Raw genomic sequence first — 20995 nt, forward strand, 5'->3', positions numbered from 1 at the left:
TTAATGTGCATGAAAGTTCCTTTATTTAAACCAACATCCAACAGTCTCCCCCCACCTCAACCAAAAAAATCTTACCATTATCACAAGAAAGAGCATAACCACTGAGGAGTTAGGTTTAAAACATTAATAATACAGTCCAAGAAAGAACTGAAGAAAAAGTTTGATATAGATGTAAATAATAAGAACAATAAAATTCTGTTCAAGTATATAAGAAGCAAGAAGTCCCTTTTGGGTGGTAAAGAGGAACCCAAGGAAGACAATGCCATAGTAGATCAACACACTTCTTTGTTTTGGTCTTTACTGATGAGCATGATGAGGATCTGAAATGTTCTTTGAAGGTGATGATTCAGAGAACCTGAAGGAAATCAATGTGTAATAAAGCAAAACTGACAAATTTTACATTGTCAGGACATGTTGCAGTTAAACCCAGAGTTCTGAAAGAACTTAAATATGAAATCAGAACCCAAGTTTAGGCAAATATTTTGGCCCGGGGGCTACATTGTAAGCCATATCTAGGTTTGAGGGCCAGTGTAGTCTGAAGAGTAGGGGAGTGCCCACAGTGGGTGTGGTGATTGGTGGGGACAGTAGGGGGGGGGGGGCACCTGATTTTCTTTTAGACATCTCAGGGTAGCCTGAGATTCAAATGCAGTATACTTTTATTTTGCCCCAGTAAAAGAGGTCAGAACCTGCAAGGTCAGCAGCAATAAGGTTAAAAAGACTTTGCCTTTTAAAAGATACTCATCAGTGCTTCTTCATTGTCTCTAAGAAGCTGGCATGAGCACAGCAGCTGGCAGCCTGAAAAAGGGCAAATATATCATGCAAAACAAGGAAGCAAAGAGAGGGGGAGAAGAACAAGCAATGCAGGAAACACTTATGTCATCAAAACCTGATTGTCAGCTTTTAATGACGTGGTGATAGAGTAGCCTAATGTTAGAGCAGAGGACTGAGAACCTGGAGAACTGGGTTTGATTCCCAGTATAGCTCCTTCTGACCCTGGGCAAGTCACTTAACCCTCTATTTCCCCTGTTACAACAACTAGGAGCAGAGAAAATATGTAAACTGGAAAGGCGGTATGTCAAATGCTTTACCCTTGTCCATGTCTGCCTTGAATCTTCAAATAGATTACTCATATATAAATGTAAGTTAGTTAAGAAATAAATGACACACAGCAGTGGAAGAGTAACTAATAAGATGGATAGCTTACTAAAGTTTTGTTATTATAGTTTTTTTTATATAGCAATGAATATATGGCAATGAATATATATCTATACGCCTCTATCTCTATCTAACTCTATTTTTTAAAGCTGACGACTGTTGGCTAAGTTAGATCTCTATATTTAGTATCAGGCCATTGAATCTCTGGTTCAGCAGTGATATGTGAAATTTAATGTGAGTACAGTTGATACCTGCATAGCTAACTGAGCAAAGTTAAAACAACTGGTTCTACTTGCTCGGTCAGCATAACTTCAAGGACCACGCTGATTCCACCCTCAGACCACCCCTGCGTGCCCGGACTGTGTTGTGGCAATTAAGTGCTACTAAATACCCCCTCATGAGGCACTTGGTGTGATTTAAGCGGGCAGGAGCTTTTCCTGCTCGGATAAATGATTTTGAATATTGGGCCCATAGTAACTGCCTAGAAAAATAAATATAGAGATAATATAAATGCTTAGCACAAGTTACAAAGGTGCACTAGGTAAGGAAGTTCCCTACCCCAAATGGACAGAGAGGAGAGATGAGGATGGCAGTAGATAATATAAATCCACAACATTTCAGCTTCTGTCTTCTTCAGGTAGTAAATAGTTTGTCACACAGTGAGCCACAAAACATGTCCTATCTGAGAGGAGTTGAAATGTTGCTGATCTGTATTATAGCAGACTAATCTGTTTATCAGTTACTTTCACTGCCACTGTATTTCTTTTTCTGTTTACTTGTGATTCATTTGTGTCCAGTAGAATGTGTTTTCCAATGAATAATATATAACACACATATAGACACACTCTGACCCTTGGATTCTATATTTGGTGTCCAAAATTGTGCACCCAAATTTGGGCACATATCCAAGTTGTGCGTGCAACTTAATAGAGTTACGAGCTATTAACTGGCAATAATTGGGAGTTAACAACCAAGTAATTGCAGTTAATTGGCTCCTTTAGGATTTGCGCTCACATCTTGCAAAGCACTATTTTATAAAGATTCATATGCAAATCTTTTAGCGCGTCAACTTAAAAGGGGACATGGCCATGGGAGGGGCATGGGCGTGTCAGGGGCTTTCACAAAAGATGCACGCAGTATTATAGAATTTGGGGGATCTGCACCTAACTTACACACCAGGATTTACACCAGGTTTCAGTTGGTATAAATCCTTAAGCCCAAAGCTTGGTGCAGAAATCAACTCTAAGCGCTATTCTATAAATGGCGTGCAACTCGGAGCACCTATAGAATAGTGTTCTGCAGCATTTACTGAACCTAGTCCTGTACTTGCAGAAAAGAAATGCCATCATAACATAATAAAACATTCAAAGGGCTATCCTATAATATAGGTACTCACATTTATATATATATGTTATATGTGAAAATGGTTAGAATACAACATTAACAGAAGAAAAACCTCCACTGAAGGAAAACACCGGGCATCAAACAGTAGAGGAAAAAAGGGAAAAAAACTCCTTGCAGATGGTGTCCAGGGACGATCTTTATTAACAACAGTCTTCAATAATAATAAAGGGGACCCGAGTGTCAGTTTGTGCCTTAGATCTTTGTATATAGAGATAGAGATAGGAGACTTTGTTTTCATGACTTGTCTGGGAATATGTTTGACATGACAAATTCCTAGACCACTGATGCAGGCCAGTAGGGCCAAAACACGAGTCGTGTTGGGTCCCCTTTATTATTATTGAAAACTGTTGCTAATAAAGATCTTTCCTGGACACCATCTGTGAGGAGATTTTTTCCCTTTTTTCCTCTACTGTTTGATGCCCTAGAATACAACATTTACATGTATATGTATGCATTTGCACATATATGTACGCATTTTGCAAATACCTACTTTATGAATATAGCAGAGCAAAGAACAAAAGCACAAGGAGCCTTCAAGATAAGGGGTGTCAACTCAAATTTTATTGGACAAACTCAATTTGAGTTGACGCCCCCTATCTTGAAGGCTCCTTGTGCTTTTGTTCTTCACTCTGGTGTGAGTGTACTTTGGTTTCCCTCTCCAGTGTTTCCTGTTTATTTACACAGCACGCATTTGGGGTGTACATAGGGGTGGAGCATATGGGGGACGTAGGCAGGGCTTCCACATGTAATTTACAGAATACTGCAAGTTATACATGTCTCTTCTGAACTTAGGTGTACCAACATGCACCAGCTTTCTGGCTGGCATAAATGTGAGCACCTAAATTTTAGGCATGTTGATAGCAGTTATGCTACCATTCGACAATGGAGCTTTTTTTAAGAGAGTGGTACAGGTTTTGATTCTTGGAAGTTTAGATTATTGTAATGTGATCTACCTGGGATTACCAGATTATTGCATACATTTCCTTCAGGTGGTACAAAATTCATCAGTAAGACTTTAATTTGGTTTATCAAGATCTAAGCATATGCCTACCCACATTCAGCATTTGAAATGACGCTTGATGTAGAAAGTTTTTTTCCTTTCTTTCTTTTTTTGTTGTTTTGCTGAATAGTGAAGTGAACTAAATTATACATAAAAAAAAGAAAAAAAAACAAGAAAAAATAGGGTTTTTTTGTCAATGATGACTTTTTACTGTGTGCAAATTGACTATTGTGTTTATGCCGCAGTTTGATGAGACTTTTTCCCCTTATCTTATATAGACACTTTTTCGCTGCAGTTGGTTTTTGAGATTATCAACAATAGTAAGCAGTTGAATCGATCTGTGTGGATTATTATTGCCTATGAAGTACCACATTTTATATGAATTGTTCTTGCTCACTCATTGTGCATTATACTGTGACTCATCCTCTTATTTAAAGGGGGCTGTGGCATGGTATGTGCTGGTGGGTGTACTAACTTCTCAAGGGAAATGTAATTTTGTGGTGTCTTCTCTTCAGCATTATCATTTGAGCTTGACTAGGACTGGTGCTTAATCCACAGTGGATTATGTTTGTACAGCGCTGCGTATGCCTTGTAGCGCTATAGAAATGCTAAATAGTAGTAGTAGTAGTAGTAGTAGTGGGTCCTGTAGAATAGAATAAGCTACCACTGCGACTAAAGACTGAATCACAGCTTTCTATGTTTAAAAAACATTTCAGTGGCTATTTGTTTTGTTTAGCATATTTTGTGCTAACCTGAACACTGCTGTTCCTTTTGGATACGTAGGCTTTCTGCAAGTTATTATTGTTGTTTTTTTAAATCGTCATCTCTGCAATTCTCACTGTTTGGAAGTCTCCTTTTTGGGCTTTTATTATGCATGTTTTATTTGTAATCTGCCTTGGACAAAAGTGGTTTAGAAATAATAAATTCTAATTCTAATTTCCTTTATAGAATAGGCTTCTACTGTATGCTCTCGGGTTGCCTTGTTGAAGGTGTCCAGATAATTACCTCCTCAGTGCTATGGTGAGCAGAAAAATTCTCCATATATCTTTACCCATTAATTTTGCCTGAATATTCAGCAGGAGGTGATCACCAGTGAATACACCTGAATAAAGTGAATTGGATAAATGTATATGGTTAACTTTAGGATAGCCGCATGCATAGCTAAATTTCTCTGAATAGTCTTGGCTTGAAATAGCACCAATATTTATCATAATCTGGCTCAGTGACTGATTACTGTATTTTCGGTGGAACCTGAGGTTAATATAGGTGGGCAAACACACACAGAAGGTGATCTCTCCACAGGAGAACCGAAGACAGGAAAAACAAACAGTGGATCCAAAAAAGTCCTCTCACAATGAGTGTCTTCCTGAACAAGGTCTTTATTCAAATCTACACGATTGACCCGACACGTGACATGTTTCGGCCGTAAAGGCCTGTGTCAGGGGTCTATAGGATAAAAAAATAATAAATATATACATGAACATGTAATACACATCAATATTAAAATTGAGCATACATGTTAAAACCATTATAAGCTGGATAAAAAATAATAATATATAACATAATATATAAAACAATGAGAAATAAAATAATTTACATAGAGATAATGAAAATCAAATGCACATAATAATGTAACACAGGATTGGGAGACATACCTAGTGGTATCTAATGCAAAGAAAACTTTGTAGATCAGATGGATAACAACACGTGAACTGCTAAAAAACATATCTAAAATGAATATATGGATAAGTAAATCCATCCAAACTATCTGGCACAACAATAAATGCATACAGGAAAAATGGCAAGCTACTGTAAAAAAAAAAAATCATGCCTCATTTTCCTAATCCACCCCTTTTACTTGACATAGATCATTACCCTCAAATGAACCAGAATGATATCAGTATAAGATAAACATTGCTTCTGTAGTAGAGTTGGTATCACTTGGTCCCACAGCATCTTATGCAGGCCCAACCAATGAATGCTGTCACTCAGGGAAGCTAGGCCCAAATTCACTCTCCACCAAGATTCAGCTACATGCTTTCTGGCCCAAATGATGAATGAATGAATGTCCAGTAAGCCAGACACAGACATCAACCCAAACAGAACGAAGCAATGCAGCTGAAAGAAAAGAAAAGACAAGAAATTAATGTGTTATAGCCCAAATTAATATGTGTAATAGCCCAAATATCTCCCATATATCTATTGGATGTTCAGTGCCCCAACTTCTTGATCAAATCCAGTGAACCCCCATAAGCAGACGCCACTGAACCTGCCCTAATCCTGAAAAAGTGTATCCCAAATAAGGAGGGATACAAACCAACTCTCACCAAGGGAAACGTTAGCACAGCATGAAACTGAAAACACGTCAAAGGACCACCGTCCTTATGCACTAGCCAATATAAACCACACTTAGGTCTGCCCACTATGTATAACCATGCCAAAACCACCAGGCATGAGGACAACATTGGAGATTGGCACAACCACAGCCAAATACCTTTTCCAAGTAGATCCAATTTGGAGCATCTGATAAGTAAACACAGCTCCTTAGAACCCAAATGAACATCACCCATAAGAGGCCCAGTAGAACCCACTGAATTTTTGCAGGTGCAATCAGCTCACCCACTCATAAGGTCCCAAAGAAAGCCACTACAAATGCCACCTGGAAAAAGACAATCTCAAATTGAGAAGAACACACTCACTTAACCCTCCATTGCCCCAGGTACAAAAACTTAGACTGTGAGCCCTCTAGTGAAATAGAAGGATCAAATGAATATGGGAATTAGACAGACATACCTGGTGAAGGGGAACCCCTTTTCACTGACCATACCCACACAGCAGCTTGTGGACCAAAAAAGCAGAAGTGGGGTCATGATAACCTTACAACTTAGAGAAAAAAAGAAATGGCAGCCATTGACTGTGCTACCACACCTAGAGACCAACCATTAACTTAGGCATATAAAACAAATTTTAAAACCCAACCCTCAGTTCCCACTTATGCTGACCACAGAAGGCCCCAAAGCACCTCCACTCTGTTGAATATGATTTCCACGTATTAGCAGCTAAATAAATCTTCAACAATTCTGTGAACACTCCAGGAAACAACTCCACAGCTCTGCTGGCATTGCAGTTGGCACCACTTCTGCATCAGGAGCCAATGCATGGAAACGTGCCTACTGAAAGCGAGACAAAACATCAGCAATCTCATTATGAACACCGAGCACATGCCTCAACCTCAATGATATATTAAGCCACAGACAGTATATTTATTTATTTGCTGCATTTGTATCCCACATTTTCCCACCTCTTTGCAGGCTCAATGTGGCTTAAAGTGGGATTATTCAGTCAAAATGGACCTGAGCTAGCAGCCTTATGGAGGTATTTTGGACAGTATGTAGACATCTCAAAAGCACAGAATTAAGTCCAGCAACTTCTATAAAATTTAGGGGAAAATGCTGATCTATATACTCAAGTCCCTTATAAAATTACCCCCATTGGGGGTGATTCTGTAAGTGTGCACCTCCTTTTAGGCATCCTGATGTTGCGCGGTGTTAGTTTATTCTATAATGTCATCTGGGCACCTAGGTTCCATTAAAGACTACCAGTTTAACCCAGCTTTGGCACACTTTACATATAGGCACCTGTAGTTACACCAACTATATATAACTGCAGGTGCACAAATGTGACAAGGCCATGCTAATTTACTGTTTTATGTAAATAGTATATATATATATATATATATATATATATATATATATATATATATCAATGTGTGTGTGTGTGTGTGTATGTGTGTGTGTGTCAGCCCTGCCTATATCCCTCCATAAGCTCCACTCATGTGAACACCCCCTTTAAGCACTATCCTGCTTATAATCGAACGAGAAAAACACCCAAGTTCCAACCTAAATTGGGAGATGGACGTTTATCTCACAAAAACGAATAACGCGGTATAATCGAAAGCCAAACTTGGAAGTTTTCAACTGCACTCTATCGCGGAAGCGTACAAAGTTGACGGGGGCGTGTCGGAGGTGTGGTGAAGGCGGGACTGGGGCATGGTTATCACCCGAACAGAGATGGGCGCCTTTCGCCGATAATGGAAAAAAAGTATGCGTTTGTAGCTAGAATTTAGGGCACTTTTACTGGACCCTGTTTTTTTTATAAATAAGGCCCCCAAAAGTGCCCTAAATGACCAGATTACCCCCAGAGGGAATCGGGGATGACCTCCCCTGACTCCCCCAGTGGTCACTAACCCCCTCCCACCAAAAAAAAAGGATGTTTCACAACTTTTTATTTTCACCCTCAAATGTCATACCCACCTCCCTGGCAGCAGTATGCAGGTCCCTGGAGCAGTTGTTAGGGGGTGCAGTGGACTTCAGGCAGGTGGACCCAGGCCCATCCCCCCCCACTACCTGTTACAATTGTGCTGCTTAATGCTTAGTCATCCAACCCCCCCAAACCCACTGTACCCACATGTAGGTGCCCCCCTTCACCCCTTAGGGCTATAGTAATGGTGTAGACTTGTGGGCAGTGGGTTTTGAGGGGGATTTGGGGGGCTCAACACACAAGGGAAGGGTGCTATGCACCTGGGAGCTCTTTTACCTTTTTTTTTTGTTTTTGTAGAAGTGCCCCCTAGGGTGCCCGGTTGGTGTCCTGGCATGTGAGGGGGACCAGTGCAATACGAATCCTGGCCCCTCCCACGAACAAATGCCTTGGATTTATTCGTTTTTGAGCTGGGCGCTTTGATTTTCCATTATCGCTGAAAAACAAAAACGCCCAGCTCACAAATTGTCGAATAAAACATGGACGTCTATTTTTTGCGAAAATACGGTTCGGTCCGCCCCTTCACGGACTCGTTCTTGGAGATAAACGCCCATGGAGCTAGACGTTTTCATTCGATTATGCCCCTCCACACCACTTACGCTCACACTTAAAGAATGGCATGTAGGTGGTTTGCTGCAAATTATGTGTGTAAGGGTACACTTACCCTTGACAGTGGCAGTGTGCATAAATGTGGGCATCCTGTTTTAGAATTGCCCTCATAGGGTTAGATTCAATAAATGGCAACCAAAGTTAGGCACCTTTATGATCCTCACTGATAGTATTCTGTCAGGGCCACCAAAAGGGGGGGGCAGGTGGGGCAAAATTTCCCAGGCCAGGGCCTCCAAGGGGGGCCCGGCACCGGGGTCAGGCTACCGGCGCTGCAGTCCCCAGTCTCACCTGCCTGCTTCCTCGGCTCCGGGCCCCCTACATTCGAAGCAACAGTCACAGATCACCTCCCTTCGGGCCTTCCCTCCCTGTGTCCCTCGCTGAAACCGGAAGTTACATCAGACGAGGGCAGGACACAGGGAGGGAAGGCCAGGCGATCTGCGACTGCTGCTTTGAATGCAGGGGGCCAGGAGCCGTGGAGGCTGGCAGGTGAGACCGTGGACTGCAGCGGCGGGGGGAGCGACAGGGGATGGCAGCATGGGGGGGAGTGACGGGGTGGTAGCATCAGGGGGAGCGATGGGGGTGGCAGCGGTGGGGGGGGGGGGGGGGCGGGGGGGGGGCGGCCTTGCCCGGGGCCCGGCCTTGTCTCTCGGCGGCCCTGTATTCTGTAAAGGGCCCTCTGCACTGAACGCCCTTTACAGAATACTAGTTTGCATGCTTCTTGCATCTAACTTTGGGCATGAAGCATGCAAACTAGTACTTATGCTTGCCAACAGCTGGTGTAAATCCTCACACCCAACTGATGGCAGTTAGGAGAACAAATTCAGGTATTCTATAACATCATGCCTAATTTCTGGGAATTCCCATGACCCACCTATGTCCTTCCCATGTCCACACCCCCTATGCTATGAAATGTATGTATGCATGTTGTAGACTAAGGAATAGGGCAGATCTGCATATAACTCCTAATTACTGCCAATTAAGTGCTTGTTAATGCTTAATTGACTAATTACGCAATGATCTGGGATCTGTGCTCAAATTTGGGTGACCTATACAGAGTCTGGGGGATAATGCACAGTTCCTATTAGGGGTGATTGTGGCCAAAACAAAATTTGGTTCATGCAACATTTTCCCTATTTTGGGTATTTTTCATATTTGTGTAACCTATTCATGTGTTTAAATGTGCATTGTATGCAAAAGAAATTAAAAATGCAATATACTGCATGCATGTTAATTCATAGGTATGTACACATAAAAGTGATTTGCACCTACTTTAAAATTGTAGGTGCCTAAATGAACCTAATGAGTGCTCATGAGTGCACACCCCTAGCTTCTACTCAATGGAAATTGGAGTCTAGTTGAGACCAACAGAAAGGCACACCTATTAATATTTAAGGTTCAGCATATTTCTTAGACTGTGGCTTACTTTATAAGTTCTGCATAAGTCATGTATAATCCTAGTAAACGTGGTCTGTCCAAACACCTTCCCAATCACCCACATTCATATAGAACACTAATAGGAATTAACATCCATTAGCAGCTGTATCTTGGATCTTACATGGGTAGGCAAAAAGTTGACTTGCTCTGCCTTTCTGTTTAGTAGCTTACTTTTCCTTATCTAAAGGCAGCTGCAGATGAGTAGCAGTTTTCTTGATTTTCTGAAAGAAAAAAAAACTTTAATCAACACACACACACACACACACACACACACACAAAACAAACAAAAAAAAAAGAGCAAAAAATGCAATGAGGATTTATGACCTTCACATTCCTTCAGGGTCAAGCAATTTATCAAATTCTCCCACTTTCTGGTTTCAATTACACAGCTATTGTGGAAAGAACTTATTTTAACAGGTTCATTTGCCTCAGTAGGGAATATAGGACTTTGGTCTAATGCTTCACCTTTAGTGCAGGCCATTTGAGCCTTAGAACAAATACCAATCATCACTCTTTTTGGAGGAAAAAAAAATAATGGCATTGGAGTGGCCTACTGGAATGGTGTTTCTGTCAAGGTAAACGGTTGTCTGCAATGACTGTGGTAGAATGGTGATAAATCCCATTTTACTGCTGAAAAATTCCAGCTTCTCTCCATCCCTGACAGTTCCCCACATTCTCATACCCACTTGGACAATTTCTGCGCTATGTCCATCTGGTTCTTATTACCTCTCAACCTGCCTGTGCCTGTTCCAGAAAAAAAAAAGTACAGGTCAAAACTAGGGGAATGAAACCAAGGTGATGGACAAAACAGAAAAGGGAGATGAAAAAAAAAGTAAGAGACTTTAAGTTTAATCATAACATGCTGCTGAAAGAACGTTTAGATATATTGAGGTATAGTGACAGAGATGTGTGTTTGTAAGAGTCCAACCAAATCACAGTCTTAAATATCAATCACGACTTTAATGACACCTACCTAAGCAATGTAGGCCACTTTTCTTAAGACTCTTAATTTTTGTTTTGTTAACCATTTATAAGCCTTCCCTGCAGTGCTGGGATTTCTTTAAAACCAAAGAAGTAATCTAGCTGTATTTTGAAGACAAAAGAAATGAGACTACCAAAGAATTGGGCAGATCACGTCATACGTTTTACCTATTGTAAATGATAAAAGAACAACTATTGTGTAGCTGATTGCACAGTTAAGGAATAATGGATTGGCCTTCAGTAATTCATGCTGGCCCATAATCTATGAAAGTTGGAGATAGAGTAAACCTCTGTAGGTCGGTACTGGATATGCCCTGAGAAAACCCAAATATCTTAATGGAAGCAGTGGCGTTCCTAGGGGGGTGGACACCTGGGGGGGGGGCGCCCCGCCCCCTGGGTGCAGCGCCCCCCCGATGCAGCGTGGACCCCCCCCCGGCGAAAGACCCCCCCTGCGAAAGAGCCCCCGGGTGCATGCCGCTAGGGGGGGTGCCGCAGCGCGGGCCTGCTGCGAGTTTACTAACTTTGCTCGTTTCTCTGCAGCTCCCTCTGCCCCAGAACAGGAAGTAACCTGTTCCGGGGCAGAGGGAGCTGCAGCAAACGAGAGAAGTTAGCGAACTCTCGCAGCAGGCGCGTGCCGCAGCACCCCCCAGCGGCGTGCACCCGGGGCGGACCACCCCCACCGCCCCTCCCCCCTTGGTACGCCACTGATTGGAAGATATGTAAAGATCATTCCTTTGATGTAGGGGCCCTTTTACTAAGCTTTCTTAAGCATTAATGTGTGCATACTACAGCAAAAATGTGCTTACTGTTGGGAACTCTCAGGAATTCTGCAGTAATTTTTGCATGTGTGTGTGCTACCCACTTGCTAAACAATAAAATTTATTTTTTAGTGCTGGGGGTACGTTGGGGGTAGAGAGCAGGCATGTAGTGAGCTAATTGGTTAGTACAGCTACATCACCACGCACTAAGAGCCCTGTTTACTAAGGCGCTCCAGCATTTTTAGCGTGTGCTAATGCTAGAGACACCCATATATTCCTATGGGTATTTAGCATTAGTGTACGCTAAAAATATTAGCCCGCATCTAGCGTGGGTTAGTAAATGGGGCCCTGACTAGCACATGGTTAGTGCCTGAGCCCTCACCACCTACAAAATAGGTGCTGGTAAATACTCACACACTAACGGCCATGCGCTAATGGACATAGAAAAAAGGCCATTTTACCCATGCGGTAAAAATGGTCTTAGTGTGCGGGAATGACATGCGTAAGCATGTGCTAAGGCCACTTTTTACCACAGTTTAGTAAAAGTGCCCCTTAGGCATTTTACTGAATAAAGATCTTTATGTTGTTTGTAGGTTTTATTTATTGATTGATTTATGTGTTGATGTATTTAGTTATGTATGTATGTATTTTTTTTATTTTCAATTTTATTATACAACAAAGATGTTACAGATGAATTTATTTGTAATGCATGAAGAGGATTTCTAGGATAACCTACTGCCAAAATTAAAGTCTGAGCTTACAATGGTGCAATAGAAAAAGAAATGAGAACTGTGTTTAGTCACAAGAATGCATACATTGATGTTCTTTGCATATCCAAACCCTAATGGCAAGCTGCTTTGGAAATAAGGAATAATAGCACTGTTCTCATCTGAGCTTTAGAAAGGTGGTACACAAAGCTGGGAAGGTTTGTGCTGGAGCTGATAAACAATCAGGACACAATGACAGCAATACCCTTTTGCTTGCAGAATAAATAAGCAGGATATTAATTCAAGCAAGATTTCTTAATTGCTGGCCTGACTATCCTTTGAGGCGAAGTAGACTATCGCTCCTAAGTGCTAGATGATACATTTTTCTTTAATGGTCAGCAAGCTCTGGGCTTCATTACACAAGTAAAAATCAGGGTAAGTTGAATGCTTGCCTGGTGATGGATGTCTGTTTTTGCACTATAGGAGTCAGCTAATTCAGCAAGCTTTACTGAACTCACAGCGGCCTCAATTCTATGACATCTCTTAGCCAGGTAAATGGAGATATTTGCCCATTGTTCAGCATCTTCTTCTTAGGCTTCCATAAAGGATATTTGGGCATGCTTGGGGGATATTGGGTTCTCTCCCACAGGGATTCAATAACTGTTGGAGCACAAGTTTCTGTATACCTTTGGATTTGGCAAAAACGAGGCTGGTATTGCTTTATTAGGTATCCTTTTACTAAGGTGCACTAACGGCCGGGCCCTGTTTACTAAGGCATGCTAGCGTTTTTAGCACACGCTAATGCTAGAGACACCCATATATTCCTATGGGTGTCTCTAGTGTTAGCGTGTGCTAATTTTTAGCACGTGCTAAAAACATTAGTGTGCCAACAGAATGGCTTAGTAAACAGGGCCTTAGCATGCACTAATGATTAGTGTGCACTAAATTCCATGCAACCCATCATATTCTTTTGACCCTCATGGCACGCACGCTAATCTACAGATTCTAAATTATTATTATTTGTTGCTTTTGTATCCCACATGTTCCCACCCATTTGCAGGCTCAATGTGGCTTACATATTACCGTTAGCGGCGTTAGCCGATTCCGGTCTGAACAAACAGATGGTATGAATGAATACAAAGTGATAATGTGGTGGAATGAGATACAAGTAGTGTTCATTGCAGTCTTTGGTTACATTGTGTCGCAATTGTCCAGGTTTTTTTATGTTGGGTTGGTGAGGTATGCTCTTCTGAACAGTTCCGTCTTTAGTGCTTTCCAGAAGTTTAGATGGTCGAACGTAGTTTTTACTTCTTTTGGCAATGTGTTCCATATTTGTGTGCTTAAGTAGGAAAAGCTGGCTGCATAGGTGGATTTGTACTTGAGTCCCTTGCTGCTTGGGTAGTGGAGGTTTAGGTATGACCATGTGGATGTTGTGAATATATAGCACGCCTAGAGATCTGTGTCGAAATCCAAACATATTCTATAACAACGCGCGTAACTTAATTGGCTTAACAAACCAATCAGCATTGTTAACAGCACTTAACAAGCAATAATGAGCAGTAATTGGCAATAATTAGAATTCACACACACAACTCGCTAAGCACATTCTGTAATGCACTGCACCTAACTTCTAACATGCACAGGCAAAAAGAGGCATAGTTATGGATGGGGAAATGGACATTTTGTGGAGGCTCTGAAATTTATAGGTGTAGTTATAGAATATTGCCCAGTGTGGCTAAATCTACGCACCTGGATTTATGCCACATTTTCACTGGTGTAAATAGAGGTGCATAGTTTTAGGCACTGAGATATCAACTAAGCATATTCTATATACTGCACCTAAATCTTGACACTGCTTATAGAATATGCTTAGTCGGCATTGATTTCTGTGATAATGTTGTAGGCACCATATATACGAAATATAGATGAAATATGAAAACGCCAAACCCCTAAGAGAAAAACTACATTGTCTTCCACTAAGACAACGCATTGAATTCAAGGTCTGTACCTTGGTTCATAAGATCATACACGGTGAAGCTCCGGTGTATATGTCAGGCCTTATAGACCTACCAATCAGGAATTCTACTAGATTATCATGTACGTTCCTGAATCTTCACTACCCCAGCTGCAAAGGACTAAAATATAAATTAACATATGCATCCAGTTTCTCCTACATAAGCACGCAAATATGGAATGAATTACCAAAACCCATAAAAACAACATACGACATATATAATTTCCGAAAATTACTGAAAACCAACCTATTCAATAAGGCATACCACAAAGATCCATCCTAAATACCAGTAATTTAGTTATACCAGAACTATACAAAAACAACTCTTTATTCCTGATTGTTTAAGCTAATCAATCACGATTGAAGTTTAATCCAATTCCTTTTATTTCATATTATGAAAATGAACTTTCTTTATCTGAATACCTAACCCACTCTGTCATCTCCTTTTTAACTATGTATTTCTTTCTTCCGGAACTGGTGATCACCATTGCGGAACAATGTAAGCCACATTGAGCCTGCAAATAGGTGGGGAAATGTGGGGTACAAAAGCTACAAATAAATAAATAAATAGATATAGAATTTCCCCTTAAATCCATTAGCACATCATAATAAAAAGATCCTAAAGGCCTGCTCCTAATGTCCCAGTAAGCCAATTATGCACCTGATACTAATACAGAATTAACAGTTATAAATATATTCTAAAAATGAATGGTCTGCAATGAAGACTTTAGACTTTTAGACTTAGCAGAAAGAATGCTTCAGCATTCAAAAAGTTAATGGCAAGCATTATACTTAAAAAAAAACCCCAAACCCTCCTGGTTTCCCATAAAGGATACCCTGCTGCTCAGAGAAAACTAGGCTGCTTTGCTTTAGTCTTGCGTGGCCAAAAGCGAAAACAGTATAATAAATCAGTAACATATATCGCCATGAGGGGATAAGTGATGTGAATAAAAAGTCACCGAGACCTCACTATTAATCTGTGATGTGGAAAGCAGTAAACTTAACTCAAGATGGATTAGTTTAACTGATTAATATTTTAAACGTCATTGAACTGTATTGCTAGCCCTTGCTCATGTTGTCTGTGGTTTTTGTTTTGTCTTTTTGAGGTTCATATTTAGAGTCTGTCTTATTTGAAGCCTTAGGGTAAGCTTCTTTGTACATAACCTTGAAAAAAGTAAAGCTATATGGCTGATAAACAATTGTGAGAAATTTGTCACTTTCCCTGATCCTGTTCTGTACTTTGGACATGGGGTCTTGGTGTATATATAAAAAGAAAAAGGTCTTATTTATAAAATACATCTCCCTCCCCCGAGTCTATGAAATGGTAAATATACAGATTAAACTAACATAAAGAAAGTAGCCCTTTAAGAGAAAAGACAAGTCACCAGAGCATATATAATTAATTATATTTATCAGCATTTAAAATACTGAAAAGCAACCAAACTCTCAGATTGACTAAATTTGTTTTTATTGGACTGCTATATTGCAATATACTTTGACTAATAGCATAAAATATATAGTTCTACAAAGCAACAATATAATCAATCTCTACACTGAATATACATCAAGGATTTCATTAACTGGTGATAGCTAAATTGTGGCCTGTTCCATAATGTCTATTTATCTATGTATGCCCATGCTATATTAAAAACCTTTAAATGACTTTGTAATATCAACTGCATCTAGCTATTATAATAATTAATGGTAGTGTTTTAGAAATCAATATCTCTATTCTTCGTAAATTCATATTCAGTTAATGGTATAATTTAAATAGCAAATTAATGCAATAAAGGATATTCCAGATTCGTCAGAAAATCTTTAAAGGTTAAAGAGCAAATTTGTCTAAACTTTACTGTTTATCTTTATGCAAGAAACCTCTTTTAGATAGAACTTGTCTTTGGTATTGTGCAATATTTTGGGGATTTACCAAGTGCTTTTTTCCCTCCATCTGTGTCTATGGGAATAAAAACTTAGTAAGTCTGGCCTGAGTGTGCTAATGATAATATTTCAGCCAGATGCATGAAAGATTTCAAAATGAAATGATTAGTCCCACAGTATACTTATAACAGAGTAATAAAACTAAAACAAATCACAATAATTATTCCCTTCTTGTGAACAAATGCAAATGACATCCATATTGATACTATTATGTGTTTAAAAAAATGAGGGAAAATGTAGCAAAGCACTATGCACCTGATTTGTATATGTATGTGTGTGTATGTGTGTGAGAGAGAGAATTTGTATATTTATTTTATCTATTTGAATGTATCACCTATTTCTTTAGGTTGTATAATGTGTATGTTTATTAGTATATGTGAAAATGTCTGTCTTTCTCTCTATGTGTACATTTTACTTTGTGTGTGTGTAAGAGAGATTTGGATATAAATGAACATACACATTTGAGAGAGAGATACATAAATCTCTCTCTCCCTCTCTCTATTTGTTTATGTATTGATTGGGTATGAATAAACAAATAAATACAGAGAGGGAGAGATTTATGTGTATGTGTGTTTGGGGTAAATATACACATACAGATATAGCTGTATGCATATTTACAGATATATATGTAAACACACACACACACATACACACACACATATAGATTTAGTCAGAGATTGAGAAATGTGTATGTATACAAATGAACATGCCTAATCTATTACTCCTTTCCTTTGTAAATCTTTGTTTTCTAGTCTTATACACCTCTTTACACCTTTGGAAAACTCACAGAGAGAATGTAGATAACATGGTTCAGAACAAATGTGGATAGCTTCTTTCCAAATTCCAGTTCACATTGCTAAATGAAACGGACAATTATTTCCTTTTTTGCTAAAGTAGTAGTCCAGTTATGTCTGCTTAAAATCAATGCATTAATCACAAAGGGCTAAATTCTATATATGGCACCTAAAGGTAGATGCGGTTTACAGAATACATCTAGTGACAATCCGCATGACTACATTTAGTTGTGGGTATTTACGCCAAGAAAAACTTGGTGTAAATGCTGGTGACTAAATTAGGCATGGACCGGATGTATTTTACAATAGCGTGCATAGATTTGTGATCCGCCCACGATGAACCACCTATGGCCATGCCCCGGTATCAGTTCTGCATCTTAGAATTTACACACTTTTGCAGAATACGCTTAGCAAGTTATACGCATAAATTTGAATTAATGCCAATTAGTGTCAATAATTGCTTGTTAAGTGGCAATTATCAGAACTGATTGGCTTGTTAAGATAATTAAGTTGCTTGTGCAAATCAGAATATGACCTGATTTGCGTGCGCATTTTGATCACACTATCATCACAATCTATAACTGTCTATCACTGAGGGGTCCTTTTACAAAGGCACACTGAAACATGGTCTGGGGTAGTGTAGATGTGGGTTTTGGGTGCATGCAGAATCATTTTTCAGTGCACCTACAAAAAAATTGCCTTTTTAAAAATCTTTGATGAAAATGGGCGTGCAGCAAAATGAAACTTTCTGCATACCCAATTGTGGGTCTGAAACCTTACCGCCAGCCATTGACCTAGCGGTAAACTCTCAAGTAGTAACTGGGCCATAATGACCTACACATGCCAAATGCCACTTGACGCGTGTCCGGAAAAAAAATCATTTTCCAGACACGCGTATCGGATGAACGCCAAAAATGAAATTACCACAAGAGCCACATGGTAGCTAGGTGGCAACTCCATTTTGGTATGCATGGGGCACGCATAGACGCTTATGCAGCTTAGTAAAAGGGCCCCTGAAGCTGCTGTAAATTTTGTTATCATCTACATTTCTCTAAAATATAATCTATCTACTCTCTGTATATAGCTACCTACCAATTCATGTATTTAATGACAATCACATATATATACATGAACATATATATTTCTGTGTGTGTGTATATATATATAGATAGATAGATAGATAGATAGATAGATTTATCTCTCTCTATATATAGCTATATAGATATATATAGATACAGATATATAGAGATATAGATATATATACACACACACATACACACACAAAATCACATATATGTGTGTGTGTGTGTGTATCTATCTATCTATGCACAATGTCTGGAAAAAAAACTGGGACCCTTACATAGTTTCAAAATACCTTGCAATTGTTTAAACATTTACCCCCCCCCCCTCCCGTTTACGAAGCCGACTAGTGGCTGCCATGCAGCAATGCTGACACAGTCCATTCGAAGTGAATGGGCTATGTCGGCATTACCACACCAACAGCCCACTAGCGTGGCTTTGCAAACAGGGCGCTTTGTATGATCTTTGAAAATACATTAGTCCAACCTCTATGAGAAAACTCCCTTAGCAAACGCTTTGTGCCGTACGTTTTAAATATTCACAAAAACATAATCACAACTTTATCTTCTTTGCTAAATGCGATTTTGCTAAAATGAATCTTAATGGTCACTACCTGAATGACATTATTTTGAAAACAGGGATCACCCGGATTTTACAGCATCTTGGAGTAACACCTGTCAATAATAGTACATTTGTTTTTGGGTTATTTGGGAAAATGTTGGGGTCCTGTTTTTTCTGGACACTGTGTATATACAAACATACCATCTCTCTCTCTCTCTCTCTCTCTCTCTCTCTCTCTCACACACACACACACACACACACACACATATAAAATTTGTGAATATTTGTCCTTCCCCCAGTTTATACAGAATATTAAGTCTTGTCATCCATAAAGACACCAGCCAGAAATGTTGCTGTAATCCATGAGGCTATTTTCTGACATTTTTTCTTAATATTGCCCAGCCTTATTTAGAGTAGCAACTGAGATTTGCGTAGTTGTTCTTGACACTGATGGGTATTTTCAAAATGTTACATGAGAAAGAAAGGTTTGCTGTCAGTCACCTTAGCAATTCAGCTATGCTTCAATTACTGTTTGTTAAAAGTTTACATGTGAAATGAAGCCAGAATTTAAGATGCCTTATCCTTCTGCTACGGCTGGAATCAGAACTATGGGGGAATAATGCGGAAAGCACATTTATAATTACATGTTCTAGTGCGCTCTTCTACCAGAGGATAACAATCTGTTTAAAAGGTATTTTGATTTCAGATGAAAAGAGGAGTAAAAGACACAGCCATCCTCCGAAGCTTAATTCAGGCTTTAGGGATGGGAGAAGAAATATCAGGATACTGGAATGCACTGAAATATGCAAGCTAAATCCAAATAAATTGAACAATGTATGTTTATTTTCTCTCTTGGGATCGCTAATGTGTCTGTCCACAGACAAAGCTGGGCATGCAACATTCTGGAAAAATGTGTTGAGAGAGACTCCATTTCTAGACAGATTTGTGACTTTTTTTGTTCTCAAAGAAACCTTTTTTTTTTTTAAATTTAGGTTTTACTCACCTTCCCCAATGCACACACTTTCCAGTGTGCATCTGGAACAACAAATGAATTGATTACCTGTACTATCTTTTCCTTGGAATTAATTTCAACCCAATTCTCTGGTTCTCACATTATCATTTAAATGATTCAAATACTGCCAAATCTGAGTTTAAAACCCTTTTCAGTTTGGGGAAAACTTTTATGCATCAAAGCAATGAAGAATTCTAACTTATTCTACACTCTATATTTCAACTTGGGAGTTATGTTTTCATTTCTTTTTTGTCTCTCTCTCTCTCTCTCATTCATTTCTTAAAACCAAAAGATGAACAGACAAAAATACATTTGTCTGCAGAGCTGGGCATCAGATGTATATGCATGTATAAAGACAGGTAGCTGGTTTTAAAGACAAAAATCAGACTGTTGAATCCTACATCACATTAAAAAGTTCTCCATGCTTGGGAAACAGGGTGACAGTTTTTTTTACTTTATATGAACTCCAGAGGTAACATGACACTCCAGTGTTAAAATGCTTCAATCTGATGTATAAAACAATTTAAAAGAAGGAACTAGCAAACCTAATGCCCTTAAAGGGATATAGGTCTTCAGCTGAATACATTTGTTTGAAGAAGGTAGGAGTGTGCAGGTTGCAGCCTTGGTTAATTTATATTGTCAGATATTACACTGTTTTTTTCTTGTTGACAGTCCTTTTACTTGCCCTCTAGTGTTTATGCTAAATTACAGTATGCAAATCAGATTAATTTGAAAATCAGGTGTTTTTGTAAGGTGAATTTATTGAAGAGTATTGTTAAGCTCCTTTTTTCACCCTTTCTGCTGTTGCAGAGGTCAAGCAACTCATCAACTTTTCAATTTTGCAAACATTATTGGTTCAGCATGCGAGCAAAAATTAGCAAAATACATTTTAGAGGTGGGATTTCCCCCCATAAAGACTCAGTGGAAAACAACATTGATAAAGTATACCAGCATCACAACGCTCTTATATAAACCAAGAAATTTAGGGAATGCAAAGAAATTGTAGATGTATAAGTGATTTTTTTAAATTTTAATAATCCTCTTACTACAAAGAGCGTTGCCGCTGTCTTTTGTCAAAGTGAATGACAACAATTTGGCCCAGCTCTCTCTGAGCCACACTCAGCAGTGACAGGCAAATTATCAGAGGCCCTGCACTCCTTATTATCAGAGGAGAAGTCATCACGGGGACGCGTGGAGGATCCCTCTCCCCTGTCACTATTTGTCAGTGGGA

At 39.4% G+C, this 20995-nt stretch overlaps 1 long non-coding RNA gene across 3 annotated transcripts in view; it reads right to left on the reverse strand.

Annotated features, from left to right (window-relative positions):
* Positions 1–5101: 5101 nt before the first annotated feature.
* LOC115465699 overlaps positions 5102–20995 on the reverse strand; it is a 20785-nt gene continuing 4891 nt past the window's right edge. The window contains exons 2-4 of one of the 3 annotated variants that reach the window (XR_003941450.1): positions 10041–10140; positions 6582–6732; positions 5102–5677 (exon numbers count right to left, since the gene is read on the reverse strand). This is a non-coding gene — a long non-coding RNA (uncharacterized LOC115465699). Of the gene's footprint in view, positions 6733–10040; positions 10141–20995 lie in introns of all 3 variants that reach the window. The other 2 variants (XR_003941451.1, XR_003941449.1) reach the window with 2 other exon arrangements.

This window comes from Microcaecilia unicolor, chromosome 3 (assembly GCF_901765095.1).
Source record: "Microcaecilia unicolor chromosome 3, aMicUni1.1, whole genome shotgun sequence".
Taxonomy (NCBI): Eukaryota; Metazoa; Chordata; class Amphibia; order Gymnophiona; family Siphonopidae; genus Microcaecilia; species Microcaecilia unicolor.